This window comes from Ornithorhynchus anatinus, chromosome X1 (genome assembly GCF_004115215.2).
Source record: "Ornithorhynchus anatinus isolate Pmale09 chromosome X1, mOrnAna1.pri.v4, whole genome shotgun sequence".
Classification (NCBI taxonomy): Eukaryota; Metazoa; Chordata; class Mammalia; order Monotremata; family Ornithorhynchidae; genus Ornithorhynchus; species Ornithorhynchus anatinus.
Genome location: NC_041749.1, coordinates 112982079 through 112997670, shown reverse-complemented (window position 1 = coordinate 112997670; position 15592 = coordinate 112982079).

The window sequence follows — 15592 nt, the reverse complement described above, 5'->3', positions numbered from 1 at the left end:
TCGATGCCAGGGATGATCCCTGGGGTGGGAGAAGCAGCATGGCTTAGTGGATAGAGGCCGGGCCCGGGAGTCAGAAGTACCTCGGTTCTAATCCCGGCTCTGCCTTGTCTGCTGTGCGACCTTGGGCATGTCACTTCACTTCTCGGGGCCTCAGTTATCTCAACTGTAAAATGGGGATTAAGAATGGGAGCTCCATGGGGGACAGGGACTCTGTCCCACCTGATTAACTTTTAACCAAGCCAGTGCTTGGCACATAATAAGGGCTTGACGAGTACCACAATTATTATCTGTTTCCAGCCATGCCAGCACCACTACCACCGCAGCAGAGGGGTTCTGTTCTACCACCCCAGCCAAATGAGGGGCCAGAATGTGTCTGTCCTTAGAGGTGACAGGACAGAACCCTAAGGAGCATGATTGTCCTACCTAAAGCAACACAACTGGTCATCTTAGACTCAACCTGCCCCTGCCTTCTCCTCCGAATGGTATTTTGCATGGGCATGTGGAGTCTGAGGTTTGGCTTGGAATAGATAGCACAGCCCCAAGGCTTGTGCTCCCCAAAATGTTGTCTGGTGCACCCTAATAGCAATAATAATAATAATAATAATAATAATTGTGGTGTTAAGCAATTACTACGTGCCAGGCACCGTAATTGGAAGCAGCATGGCGTAGGGGATAGAGCACAGGCCCTGGAGTCAGAAGGTGTGGGTTTTAAGTCCGGCTGTGCCACTTGTCTGCTTTGTGACTTTGTTCAAGTCACTTCACTTCTCTGGGCCTCAATTTCCTCATCGGCAAAATGGGGATTAAGACCGTGAGCCTCCATGTGGAACAGGGACTGTGTCCAACCTGATTTGCTTGTATCTACCCCAGTGCTTAGAACAGTGCCTGGCACACAGCGTTTAACAAATGCCAGAATTATTATTATTATTATTACTAAACATTGGGGTGGATACAAGCAGCTCAGGTTGGACACAGACCCTGTCCCACTTGGGGCTCACAATTTCAATCCCCATGCTGAGAAGTAGCATGGCATAGTGGATAAAGCACGGGCCTGGGAGTCAGGAGGTCATAGATTCTAATCCCTCCTCCACCATGTGTATGCTGTATGACCTTGGGCAAATCATTCGCTTTTCTGTGCCTCAGTTACCTCATCTGTAAAATAGGGATTGAGACTGTGAGCCCCACATGGGGCAGGGACTGTGTCTGACTCGATTTAGTTGTATCCACCCCAGTGCTTAGTACAGTGCCTGGCACATAGTAAACACTTAAATATTATTATTATTATTTTACAGATGAGGGAACTGAGGCTCAGAGAAGTGAAGTGACTTACCCAAGGTCACACAGCAGATAAGTGGTAGAGGCAGGATTAGAACGCTTGACCTTGTGAGTCCCAGGCTGGTGTTCTGTCCACTATGCCAATCACTCCTAACCTACCCAACTCTCTATACATTTACCAGAAACCCCCTTAGCCTTCTCAGGATGACCTCAGGAGAATGTACATTCCATAAGGCCTGAGTAGGGTTGCTGGAAGCTCCATCTGGCCTTCCCTTGTATTGCTGGACAAGACAACATGCAATCAGTGATATTTATTGAGCACTTAAATGTATGCAGAGCACTATACTAAGCGCTTGGGAGAGGACAGCACAACGGAGTGGGGAGACGTGACCTCTACCCCAAAAGGAGCTTACAGTCTTCAGGGGTAGATGGACGTTAAAATATATTCTTGCCTTATGCTGTCAAGTTGTTGCCAACCCATAGCGACGCCATGGACACATCTTTCCCAGAACGCCCCACCGCCATCTGCAATCGTTCTGGTAGTGGATCCACAGAGTTTTCTTGGTAAGAATACGGAAGTGGTTTACCATTGCCTCCTTCCACACAGTAAACTCGAGTCTCCTCCCTCAACTCTCCTGTGCTGCTGCTGCCCAGCACAGGGGAGTTTTGACTTGTAGCAAATTGCCTGCCACTCGCTGGCCACTGCCCAAGCTAGGAATGGAACAGATATGCTTCTGCTTGACTCTCCCTCCCATAGTCGAGACTGGTAGAGTACTGGAAACTCTCCAGGTGCGACTCTGAGGGGGGTAAAACAGATTAGGGATAGAGGAAATAGTAACATCAACAAGAAGGAGAGAATGGGAAGCAATCAAGACACAAAGCCTTAGTGAAGCTACTTCTCCTCCAAGAGACCTTCCTTGACTAAGCCCTCCTTTCCTCTTCTCCCACTCCCTTCTGTGCCACCCTGACTTGCTCCCTTTATTCACCCCCCCGCTCCAGCCTCACAGCATTTTATATCTGTATCTGTAATTTTATTTATTTATATTAACGTCTGTCTTCCCCTCTAGACTGTAAGCTCGTTGTGGAAAATGTTTGTTGTTTTGTTATATTGTACTCTCCCAAGTGCTTAGTACAGTGCTCTTCACACAGTAAGCACTCAATAAATACGATGGACTGACATCTGAGCTGCTGCAGAGCCAGTGAGTAAGAAGCCTTCGGGGGCCCCCTCCCCATTCTCTCTCATTTTCCCTACCAGGAGGCCGGCAGAGATGTGCCTCCTTGGGCCTGAGAATTAGAAAGTCAAGGATTCTAATCCCCACTCCACCACCTGTCTGCTATGTGACCTTAGGCAAGTTACTTAGCTTCTCTGTGCCTCAGTTCCCTCATCTGTAAAATGGGGATTAAGACTGTGAGCCCTGTGTGGGACAGGGACTGTGTCCAACCCAATTATCTGGTATCTACCCCAGCACTTAGAACAGTGCTTGACACATAGTAAGCACTTAACAAATGCCATCATTATTATTATTATTGTCCCAGCTCCCCGCAGGGATGTCCATGGGGTAGCAGTGGTCGGGTGGATCAATCTCCACCCTGGAGCCCTAGAGAAAGGGCATGGAAGGTGTCCCCATATACCTCTTTAAGACAATCTTCCCCCAGCTCTCAGCCTGTCTCACAAACCTATAACCTTGGCATTATCCTCAACTCATCTTTCTCACACAACCCACGTATTCAATCTGTCACCAAATTATTTCCATTCTACCTTCACAGCATTGCTAAAATCCACCCTTTCCTCTCCATCCACATTGCTACTCCACTGACCCAAGCACTTAGCTTATCCTATCCCACCTTGACTACTGCATCTTTCCCCTCTCCCCTCTCCAGTCCATACTTCACTCTGCTGTCTGGATCATTTTTCTAAAAAACCATTCGATCCAGGTCTCTCCCCTCCTCAAGAACTTTCAGTGGTTGCTCATCCATCTCCACGTCAAACTCCTTACCATTGGTTTAAAAGCACTCAATCAGCTCACCTCTTCCAAGTTACTTACCCGATCTACTCCACCCTAGCCCGCATACTTTGCTCTTCTAATACCAGCTTATTCACTGTGCCCCAATTTCATCTACCTCTTTCCCACATCCTCCTCCTGGCCTGGAACTCCCTCCCCCTCCTTATTCCCCAGATCACCAGTCTCCTCACCTTCAAAGCCTTATTCATTCATTTGTTCGTTCATTCAATCGTATTTATTGAGCGCTTACTGTGTGCAGAGCCCTGTACTAATCACTTGGGACCTTAGTATAATCAACAGATACATTCCGTGCCCACATTCCCTGGGATCTCTTCCCAAAGCCTTCTACCATCTTGCATCAATCCAAAAACAAACCCAAACACCGAAATCTTGGCAAGTCATTTACCCTCTCTTTGCCTCAGTTCCCTCAGTGTAAAATGGGGTTTAAATACCTGTTCTCTCTCCCACTTAAGCTCCAAGGTTCATGTGGAACAGAGATTGTATCCAACCTGAAGATCTTGTATCTACCCAGCATTTACCATGGGGTTTGTCACATAGTAAGTACTTAATACTATAATTATTAACAAATAATAATAATAATGTTGGTATTTGTTAAGCGCTTACTATGTGCCGAGCACTGTTCTAAGCGCTGGGGTAGACATAGGGGAATCAGGTTGTCCCACGTGGGGCTCACAGTCTTAATCCCCATTTTACAGATGAGGGAACTGAGGCCCAGAGAAGTTAAGTGACTTGCCCACAGTCACACAGCCGACAAGTGGCAGAGCTGGGATTCGAACTCATGAGCCCTGACTCCAAAGCCCGTGCTCTTTCCACTGAGCCACGCTGCTTCTCCAAATACCATAATAACTGTGGTATTTGTTAAGCACTTACTAAGTGCCAAGCACTGTGCTAAGCACTAGGGTAGATACAAAATAAATCAGGTTGGACAAGGTCCCTGTCCCACATGGGGATCACAGTCTAAGTGGGAGGGACTAGGATTTAATCCCCATTTTACAGATGAGGAAATTGAAGCATTTACCCAAAGTCACACATCAGCAATCAGCAGAGTTGGGATTAGAACCCAGGTCCTCTGACTCTAAGGCCCCTGCTCTTTCCACTAGGCAACACTTCTTCACTAGTATTGTTATTATTATTATTTTAAGAAGAAATGGGAAATAATGTTTCTACATTTTTCTACATTGGCTAGAACTTTATTAGAGGTCCCCACATTATAAAAAAATGCTTAGAGAATTTGAAGAGGACCAAGAGAAGGGTTTCAAATATGAAAAAAGGTAGATATGATTAGAGTTGTTGAGCCTGTAGAAGAGAAGACTAAGACTGACAATAATTCTCTAAATATGTGAAGGATCTTTATGAAAAGGAGGCTGACCAATTGGTTCTCCATCTCCACATAGGTTCAAACAAGAGAAAATTGGTTCAAATTGCAGGAAGAGAGAATTCCTGATAGTCAAAGTGGTTAAATGTGGAATGGGCTGCTCTAGGAGGTTGGGAAATCTACTTCAGTAGATCTTATTTTAAAAGAAAAGGATAAATACCTTTCTGCCTTGGAAGGAGTATTCATGTGTCTGCCTGGAGACAAGAGGCTTGACCAGATGACCTCTTAATGACCTTTCCAGCTTTAGTGTTCTATATTGGCAAGCGCGTTTTGGTCCTTGGTTATTGCTTGGCTGAAAAAAAAACCCCGAACCGATTACTCTGAAGTCAAATATGCAGTCAAAGGCCAACTTTTCTTACTTCAGTGTTTCTGAATTTTGTTTTAAAAATATTTAAAGAGTTAATGTTAACCATTCAGAGGAGCATATCATGGGGATATTAAGGGGTAGATGATACTAATAAAATGGAAAATAGAAAAAACTAGTATGCCTGATTAGTGTGACTGATGACCTCCAAATTTCAGACTCCCCCTCTAGAATGCAAGCTCGTCGTGAGCAGGGAACTTGTCTACCGACTCTGTTGTATTGTACTCTCCCAAGTGCTTAGTATAGTGCTCTGCACACAGTAAGTATTCATTCATTCATTCATTCAATAGTATTTATTGAGCGCTTACTATGTGCAGAGCACTGTACTAAGCGCTTGGGATGAACAAGTCGGCAATAGATAGAGACAGTCCCTGCCGTTTGACGGGCTTACAGTCTAATCGGGGGAGACGGACAGACAAGAACAATGGCACTAAACAGCGTCAAGGGGAAGAACATCTCGTAAAAACAATGGCAACTAAATAGAATCGAGGCGATGTACAATTCATTAACAAAATAAATAGGGTAACGAAAATATATACAGTTGAGCGGACAAGTACAGTGCTGTGGGGATGGGAAGGGAGAGGTGGAGGAGCAGAGGGAAAAGGGGAAAATGAGGCTTTAGCTGCGGAGAGGTAAAGGGGGGATGGCAGAGGGAGTAGAGGGGGAAGAGGAGCTCAGTCTGGGAACGCCTCTTGGAGGAGGTGATTTTTAAGTAGGGTTTTGAAGAGGGAAAGAGAATCAGTTTGGCGGAGGTGAGGAGGGAGGGCGTTCCAGGACCGCGGGAGGACGTGACCCAGGGGTCGACGGCGGGATAGGCGAGACCGAGGGACGGTGAGGAGGTGGGCGGCAGAGGAGCGGAGCGTGCGGGGTGGGCGGTAGAAAGAGAGAAGGGAGGAGAGGTAGGAAGGGGCAAGGTGATGGAGAGCCTTGAAGCCTAGAGTGAGGAGTTTTTGTTTGGAGCGGAGGTCGATAGGCAACCACTGGAGTTGTTTAAGAAGGGTACTCAGAGCAGCATGGCCTAGTGGATAGAGCACGGGCCTGGGAGGCAGAAGGTCACGGGCTCTAATCCCGGCTCTGTCACTCGTCGGCTGTGTGACCTCGAGCAAGTCACTTCACTTTTCTGGGCCTCAGTTCCCTCATCTATAAAATGGGAATGAAAACTGTGAGTTCTATGCGGGAGAGGGATTGTGTCCAATCTGTCTTGTATCTACCCCAGCGCTTAGAACAGTGCCTGGCACATAGTAAGCCCTTAACAAATACTACTGTTATTAATAAGTACCACTGATAGATTGATGGATGGATTCAAACTGACCATGTGGAGTTTGCAGTAATGTCCACCAGATGGCAGCACTGGAAGCACCCAAACAGGCTTTAATGATAAGAATAATAATAATAATGTTGGTATTTAAGTGCTTTCTATGTACCAAGCACTGTTCTAAGCGCTGGGGTAGATACAGGGCAATCAGGTTGTCCCACGTAGGGCTCACAGTCTTCATCCCCATTTTACAGATGAGGTAACTGAGGCACAGAGAAGTTAAGTGACTTCCCCAAGGTCACACAGCTGACAATCGGCAGAGCCGGGATTAGTTGGGCCAATATACCTATTGTATATTTAAAAAAGGTCATTTTTGGTCATCATTTCACTGAAAAGTGATGAGGCTAATAATGAGGATGCAATTGTAGCTCCCTTTGAGCAGTTTCATCCACCCAAAGGATACTGTCCAATCTTTAAAGTCGTTGCTGGACTGTAAACTTGTTGTGGACAGGAAATATGTCTAACCAACTCTCTTGTATTGTACTCTCCCAAATGCTTAATTCAGTGCCTTGCACACAGTAAGCGGTTAATAAATATGATTGATTGAATGCCTTTGGGTCATGGGAATGAAGAAAAGACCACAGCTCTTGGCGGTTTGAATACTTAATGGAAGCAGCATGGCATAGCAGACACAGCATGAGCCTGGACTCAGAAGGTCATGGGTTCTAATTCCAGCTCCACCACTTGTCTGCTGTGTGGCCTTGGGCAAGTGACTTCCACTTCTCTGTGTCTCAGTTCCCTCATCTGTAAAATGGGGACTAAGACTCTGAGCCCTATGTGGCACAGGGACTAAGTCCGATCCAATTTGCTTGTATCGACCCCAGCGCTTAGTACAGTGCCTGGCATATAGTAAGTGCTTAACAAATACCAGAATTATTATTATTATTATTACTTTGGGTATGTCTTGTTTGTCCCTCTGCTTGGATAAACTGCTGTTTGTGACCATCTAGCAAGCAGCTCCAGGAAGTTTCCCTCTATTTTGTTCTTGTCTCCCCTTCAACTCCCCCATCACAGACCCTTTGCTCACTCCCTCCCCCCTGCCTGGAACTCCCTCCCCTTTCATATCCTGCAGACCACCACTGTCCCTATCTTCAAAACCCTTCTGAAGTCCCAGCTCTGATTAACCTCTTATCTTCCCACTTTCTATCCCCCCCCCCCCCCCATGCCACTTCAGCCTTTCTAGGCCACCTAATACTGATGGGGGGTCCTGAGTGCTTATATGCTGGATTACTTCCTCCTATCTGCGATTTATTTCAGCGCATGTGCGCCCGTGCCTCCCAGCGAGACCGTCAACTCCTTGAGGGGAGGGATTGTGAGTACTGATTTCTATTATATTTTCTCAAGCCCTTCATACAGTACTCTCCACCCAAGAGAGATTCAGGATCAATCAATAGCTGTTATTGGAGTGCTCAATAACAGCTATTGATTGATCCTGAAGCAAGCCCAGGTGCTGGTTGGTAGGGCTATACAGCTAGGCCCACAGGGAGGGTGGAGCCCAGGGCCTCCAGAAGGAGCAAAGGGCATTTTGGGAGGGACGGTGGCTCAACTTCTCTTCTTTGTTCCTGGGTCAGAAACTTCTGGAATTTCCTCAGTTAAACTCTCCAATAGGCTCACACCCATGCAGTGCCAAAGCTGTCTACTCCTGGCTGACTCATGCCTGACCTTTCCCCTAGCCTTAACAGCCAAAGCCTGTGAGAATGCCAGGGTCTTCCCCCTTCCACGCTCCTTCATTCAATTCAATCGTATTTATTGAGCTCTTACTGTGAGCAGAGCACTGTACTAAGCATTTGGGAGAGTACACTAGAACAATAAACAGACACATTCCCTGCCCCTAACGAGCTTACAGTCTGTGGGGCATGTTTCCCAGCCAGAGCACCCTGAAGTAACTCAGGTAAATTAATAATGTTGGTATTTGTTAAGCGCTTACTATGTGCCGAGCACTGTTCTAAGCACTGGGGTAAACACAGGGGAATCAGGTTGTCCCACGTGGGGCTCACAGTTAATCCCCATTTTACAGATGAGGGAACTGAGGCACAGAGAAGTTAAGTGACTTGCCCACAGTCACACAGCTGACAAGTGGCAGAGCTGGGATTTGAACTCATGAGCCCTGACTCCAAAGCCCGTGCTCTTTCCACTGCGCCACGCTGCTAACTCAGGTAAATTGCCATCACTCATCCAGCGTGGCTCAGTGGAAAGAGCATGGGCTTTGGAGTCAGAGGTCATGAGTTCGAATCCCAGCTCTGCCACTTGTCAGCTGTGTGACTGTGGGCAAGTCACTTAACTTCTCTGTGCCTCAGTTACCTCATCTGTAAAATGGGGATTAAGACTGTGAGCCCCACGTGGGACATCCTGATTCCCCTGTGTCCACCCCAGCGCTTAGAACAGTGCTCGGCACATAGTAAGCGCTTAACAAATACCAACTTTCTTTCATCCCATTGAAAGTTTACTTCCCTTGGCCTCCTCTCCACCCTGCCTCCCCTGATCCACTCTATACCCCTGGTGGCAACCAGTACAAGATCAAAAGACTAGGAATTCAAGTCTAGTCACAAAATGCAAACATTTCCCTGGTGGTATCTTTTCTCCCTGAGCTTGAGTTTAGGTTCTTCTAGCATTCATTCATTCATTCATTCATTCATTCATTCATTCATCCAGTGGTATTTATTGAGTGCTTACTGTGTGCAAAGCACTGTACTAAGCGCTTGGGAGAGTACAATATAACAGCAAACAGACATATTTCTGCCCACAATGAGCTCACAGTCTAGAGGGGGAGACAGACATTAATATAAATTACTAAAGAGAGAAATAAGTAAATTACAGATATATACGTATGTGCTATGGGGATGGGAAGGAGGATGAATGAAGGAGCAAGTATGAGTAGTGCTGAAGGAAGTGAGAGAAGAGGAGAGGAGGGCTTAGTCAGGGGAGGCCTCCTGGAGGAGATGTGCCTTCAATAAGGCTTTGAAGGAGGGGAGAGTTATTGTCTATCTGATATGAGGAGGGAGGGCGTTCCAGGCAGGATGTGGGCGAGAGGTCAGCAGCGAGATAGACGAGGTCGAGGTACAGTGAGAAGGTTAGCATTAGAGAAGCGAAGTGTGTGGGCTGGGTTGTAGCAGGAGAACAGTGAGGTGAGGTAGGAAGGGGCGAGGTGATTAAGTGCTTCAAAGCCAATGGTGAGGAGCTTTTGTTGGATGCGGAGGTGGATGGGCAACCACTGGAGTGTTCTGAAGAGTGGGGAAACATGGTCTGAACGTTTCTGAAGGAAAATGATTCGGGCAGCAGAATGGAGTATGGACTGGAGTCGGGAGAGAGGAGGAGGAGGTAGAGAGGCTGATACACTAAAAAAAAAAAATGTTGGTATTTGTTAAGCGCTTACTATATGCAGAGCATTGTTCTAAGTGCTGGGGTAGACACAGGGGAATCAGGTTGTCCCACGTGGGGCTCACAGTCTTAATCCCCATTTTACAGATGAGGTAACTGAGGCACAGAGAAGTTAAGTGACTTGCCCACAGTCACACAGCTGACAAGTGGCAGAGCCAGGATTCGAACTTATGACCTCTGACTCCAAAGCCCGTGCTCTTTCCACTGAGCCACGCTGCTTCTCTGGGGATGAAGAGATAATAATCAAGGTGGAATAGGATAAGTGCTTGCATTAATGCTGTAGCCATTTGGACAGAGAGGAAGGGGTGGATTTTGGCGATGTTGTCAAGGTAGAACTGACAGAATTTAGTGATGGTTACTTATTCTTGATTACTTATCTAGCGATCCATCCATCCATTCATCCATGGCCTCCACCATGTCCTCCACCTTTCCTTTCCTTTCCACCATGTCCTTTCTCCTCCACCATGTCCTCTCCGCATGGCTTTCTCCCCAGCGACTCCCAGCAACCTTCCTTCTAGGTAAAACCCGAAACCTCCTCCTTCTTTCCTCTTTAAAGCCCTCATTGAAAGGCATTGTGGCCTACTGGAAAAAGCCTGGGCTTGGGAGTCAGAGGACCTGGGACCTAATCCTGTCTCTGCCACTTGCCCACTGTGTGACCTTGGGTAAGTCACCTACCTTTTTTGGGCCTTAGTTTCCTCAACTGTAAAATGGGGATTCAATACCAGATCTCCCCTACTACTTAGACTATGAACCCTGTGTGGGACAGGGACTGTGTCCCATCTGATGATCTCAGGTTTACCCCAGAACTTAATACAATGCTCGGTACATACAAGGGCGTAACAAATCCCACAGTTATTATTATTATTATTTGCTTCCAGCTCCTGACCTGGTATTGGTTAGGCATCCTGCCTTGTCATTAGTTCAAAAAGACCCCAGCCTCACTTCAGAAGTCTTGCCCATTTGCCCATTTCAAACACTTTTTTAGAGGGCTTGGAAGCCGTGAATGTAGAAGTGCCCTGCCTTGCTGCAGCCGCATCTGTAGGAGGGACAGAAACTGCATGTGTCTACCAGCTCCATTCTTTTGTACTCTCCCAAGTGCTTAGTGCAGCGCTCTGCACACAGTAAGTGCTCAATAAATACCACTGATTGATAGCATGTAGCCTCTGCAAAATGTAGAATGTTGGGAAGGCCATAACTCTGGCAGTTAAAAAAAAAATGATGGCATTTGTTAAGTGCTTATTACGTACCAGGCGTTGTACTAAGGGTTGGGGCAGTTACAGGTTAATCAAGTTGGACACAGTCTCTGTTCTATGTGGGGCTCTCAGTCTCAATCCCATTTTACAGATGAGGTAACTGAGGCACAGAGGAAGTGAAACGACTTACCCAAGGTCACACAGCAGACAAGTGGCAGAACCGGATTTAGAACCCAGGTCCTCTGACTCCCAGGCCCGTGCTCTATCCACTACGCCACATGGCTTACGGTCTGAACCGCAAGAAGGTCGAAATTCTGCTCTCCTAGCCACAGTACCCGACAGCTTTTATCAAATTTTATTTTTGTATTTATCTCCATTTTCATCTTTTATGTCGATTGCATGTCCTTTTCAAGAGGCCGGTCCCTGTTTAAAAGTCCAGTTCGGATCTTACAGGTCACATATTTTAGAGCTATTGGCGCAAAGCTCGAATTTTAGCTCCAAGAGCTCCAGTCCCTCTTGTGGGGTGTTGATTAGAACATGCTGTTTGTTCAGAAAGTGGTAAAAATCCAAAAGGGCTCTCTAGTTGAGTTGGTTTAAGGGGAGGGGAGGAGGGAAGTGTTCTTTTTACAACTCTCAGTTATGTCCAGATGGTGGCAGCCACGCAGCAGGTGAAGCTTGAGTTCAGTCTTTTCGAAGCAGGCAAACGGAACAGAATGTATAATGCCTTTTGAAAAATTTGCCCCAATTGACCAGGATCAAAATTGAATTTCAGCATGAGGCAAATTTGGAAGAGGGATTCAGACCTGAAGTCTTCAAAAAACAAAACTCAAAAGGATGAGAAGACCTGGATCAGTAGCAGGAAAGGGAGAGAAGGGGAGGGTGTGAGTCACGGTACAATTGTGGAGTTAGCTTATTGTGCATGTGGAAGAGCAGAGTGGCCTAGTGGAACGAGTCTGGGTCTGGGAAATCAGAGGACCTGAGTTCTAACCTTGGCTCTGCCAGTTATCTGCCGTGTGGCCTTGGGCAAGTCACTAAACTTCTCTGGGCCTCAGTTTCCTCAAATGTAAAATGGGGATTCAGTGCTTGTTTTCCCTCCTATTAAGACTGAGCCCCATGCGGGACAGGGACGGTGTCCGACCCGAAAAACTTGTGTCTACCCCAACACTTTTTTTTTTACGGTATTTGCTAAGCGCTTACTATGTGCCGGGCACTGTTCTAAGAGTTGGAGATACAGTAGATACAAAATAATCAGGTGGGACACAGTCCATGTCCCACATGGGGCTTACAGTTTTAATCCCCATTTTACAGTTGAGGTAACTGAGGCACAGAGAAGTTAAGTGACTTGCTCAAGACCACACAGCAGAGAGGTGACGGAGCCAGGATTAGAATCCAGGTCCGTCTGACTCCCAGGCTTGTGCTCTATCCACTAGGCCCTGCTACCCTCTAGAACAGTGCTTGGCACGGAGTGTTTAACAAATGCCATCATTATTACAGTACACAGTAAGCGCGACTGAATGAATGAAAGGTCGTCTGTTGATTATTTTCCTCAAGAGCGGATCACACTTGGACTTGAAAATGAAAGTCCTCAGACTCTCAGTGCGTTTCCACCCCTAATTTATAGCTATTCGAATCAGATGCTTTCTGGTCTTCACATAACTGCCTGTCAGTTACTCATCCAGGCCTCAGGAAGGGAGATTAGCTACTGCAAGGAGCATATAGATCGTCACTTCCTGGAACTGCCGTGGTCTTACTTTACCGTCCGAGCCCTTGTCGGTGCCCTGGTGACTTAGCTGTGAGTCTTGTCCTATATACCTGGCCTCAATGGAGTTTTGAATTTTGTTTTATAGTTCAGGAGGCATTTTACAAATCAGCTGACCACGGGTGCTGAAACCTTTTTTTTTTGTCTTCTGCTTCATGCAGTGGACAAGGAGGGTACAAAGAATGAAAGTTTGAGTCCTTTGATGTGCTTGACCTAAGAAAGCAAGAGCATATAAAATAAGGAAGTGAACTTGATGCCAAAATGTCAGCAAGGTACTGGTAGGATCCCTAGCCCCAGGCCCCTCCCCCACTCTCACCCTCCCCCCCTTAAGGATCTTTAATCTTGGTCTTTCATGTAGTCAGCCCCAGGGAAGCAAACGGTCATATCCCTTAGCTTTAATAACTCCTATCACCCAGAAACATCAAAGTGGTGGTGAAATTTGAACTTCGGTTTGATCCATAAAAACCTCACTGCTCCAGGATGGTGACAGGTAATTTCCTGAGTTGAGACCTAGCTAGAGCTGACTCTTCTGTTCAGCTCAGCAAAGAGGTATGATAATTTCCCCACAACTATGTCAAGGGTGTGACCACCCAGAAAGGGAATAATGGTTTTATGGTGAAGAAAAGAGGGAGCATATAGAAGAGCCCGGTTTTGAAGGCCAGACACTCTCTGCAGAAGGTAATTGTTGGCTCGGGTTAATAGATTTCTTAGCCCAAACCAGTGGAGTGATTTAGGGTCAGGGACAACTTCCTGGTCAATGAGCATTTGGCCTGGGAGTCAGAAGGACCTGGGTTCTAATCCCAGCTTGGGCACTTTTCTGCTGTGTGACCTTGGGCAAGTCACTTTTTAGAGAAGCAGCATGGCTTAGTGGAAAGAGCACGGACTTGGGAGTCAGAGGTCGTGGGTTCTAATCCTGCTCCTCCACTAACCAGCTGTGTGACTTTGGACAAGTCACTTAACTTCTCTGTGTCTCAGTTACCCCATCTGTAAAATGGGGATTAAGACTGTGAGCCCTACATGGGACAACCTGATTACCTTGATTCTACCCTAGTGCTTAGAACAGTACTTGGCACATAGTAAACACTTAACAAATATCATCATTATTATTATTATTACTTTACTTCTTTGTGCCTCAGTTATCTCATCTGTAAAATGGGGATTAGGACTGTGTGGCCAATGTGGTACTGTGTCCAACCTAATTAGTTTGTATCTACCTCAGCGCTTAGAACAGCACTGGACACATAGTCAGTGCTTAATAAATACCACCACTGAAGACCACAAAGCTTTGGCTCCACCCAGCCCAATCCAAGGTGACCAGGGCTTGGGTCTGGCCCTGACCCACCTTTGAGTTCCATCCCAGCCAGAAGGGGGCCTGACCAGACTTTGGAGGGGTGCAAGGATAGGAAGCAGCATGGCATAATGGATAGAGCACAGGCCTGGGAGTCAAAGGGATCTGGGTTCTAATCATGGCTCCACCACTTGACTGCTGTGTGATGTTGGGCAAGTCACTTCACTTTTCTAGGCCTCAGTTCCCTCAGCTGTTAAATGGGGATTAAGACTGTGAGTGCTGTGTGGGACAGGGACTCTGTCCAACCCGATTATCTTGTATCTACCCCAGCGCTTAGAACAGTGCCTGGCACCTAGTAAGAACTTAACAAATACCATAATTATCATTATAATTATTATTAAATAGCAGGAGCCAGGGCTATGAGGCCATGGCCAGCCTGAGCCGCCAGCAGAAATCAGAACAGATTACAGTAGTCGGGCAGGCTGAGTGCTGGGCTGGTCTCATGAGAAGAGGGCAGGGTAGATGGAAGATGAAGCAAGAGGGCCCACAAGCAGAAGCTAGGACAGGCAGCAGAGGGAACAAGGACCTACAATAGGCCAATAGGAGTTAGCATAAATGAGAGCACGGTCCAGTGGAAAGAGCACGGTCTAGTGCCTGTGGGAGGCAGAGGTCATGGGATCTAATCCAGACTCTGCCACTTGTCTGCTGCAAATCACTTTACTTCTCTGGGCCTCAGTTACCTCATCTGTAAAATGGGGATTAAGACTGTGAGCCCCATGTGAGTCAGTGACTATGTCTAACCTGAATTCCTTGTATCCACCCCAATGCTTAGAACGTGCTTGGCACATGGTAAGTGCTCGCTCAACAAATGCTACAATCATTATTATTATTGTTGATAATAACACTAATAATCAATCAGCACCCTCTGGGACAAGGACTATATCCAACCTGATTAACTTATATCTGCCCCAGTGCTTAGAACTGTGCTTGACACATAGTAAGCATGTCCTAGTGGGTAGAGCATGGGCCTGGCAGTCAGAACGACCTGGGTTCTAATCCTGCTTCTGCTACTTGTGTGCTGTGTAACCTTGGGCAAGCCACTTCTCTGTGCCTCAGTTCCCTTGGCTGTAACATGGGGATTAAGACTGTGAGCCCCGTGTTGGACATAGACCATGTCCAACCTGATTAGCTTGTATCTAACTCAGCTCTTACCAAATTGTACTTTCCAAGTGCTTAGTACAGTGCTTTGCATACAGTAATCGCTCAATAAATACGATTGAATGAATGAATGAATGAACAGAGCCTGGCGGATAGTAAGCATCTAACAAATACCATTTAAAAAAAACAACCAAAAACCCCCCCCAAATAAATACCATAATACTAATAATGATCACCATCATCCTCATCCTCATCATCAATGGTATTTCTTGAATGCTTGCTGTGTGCTGAGCACTTGCTGGGCACTTGGGAGAGTACAATAAAGTAGAGTTGGTAGACATGTTCCCTGCCCAGAAGGAGCTTACAGTCTGGAGGGGGAGACAGATGGGAAAATAAATTAGAGAAAGGAGAAATGGGAGAATAAAAGGATATGGATGTAAGTGCTGTGGGGCTTGGGGGTGGGGTG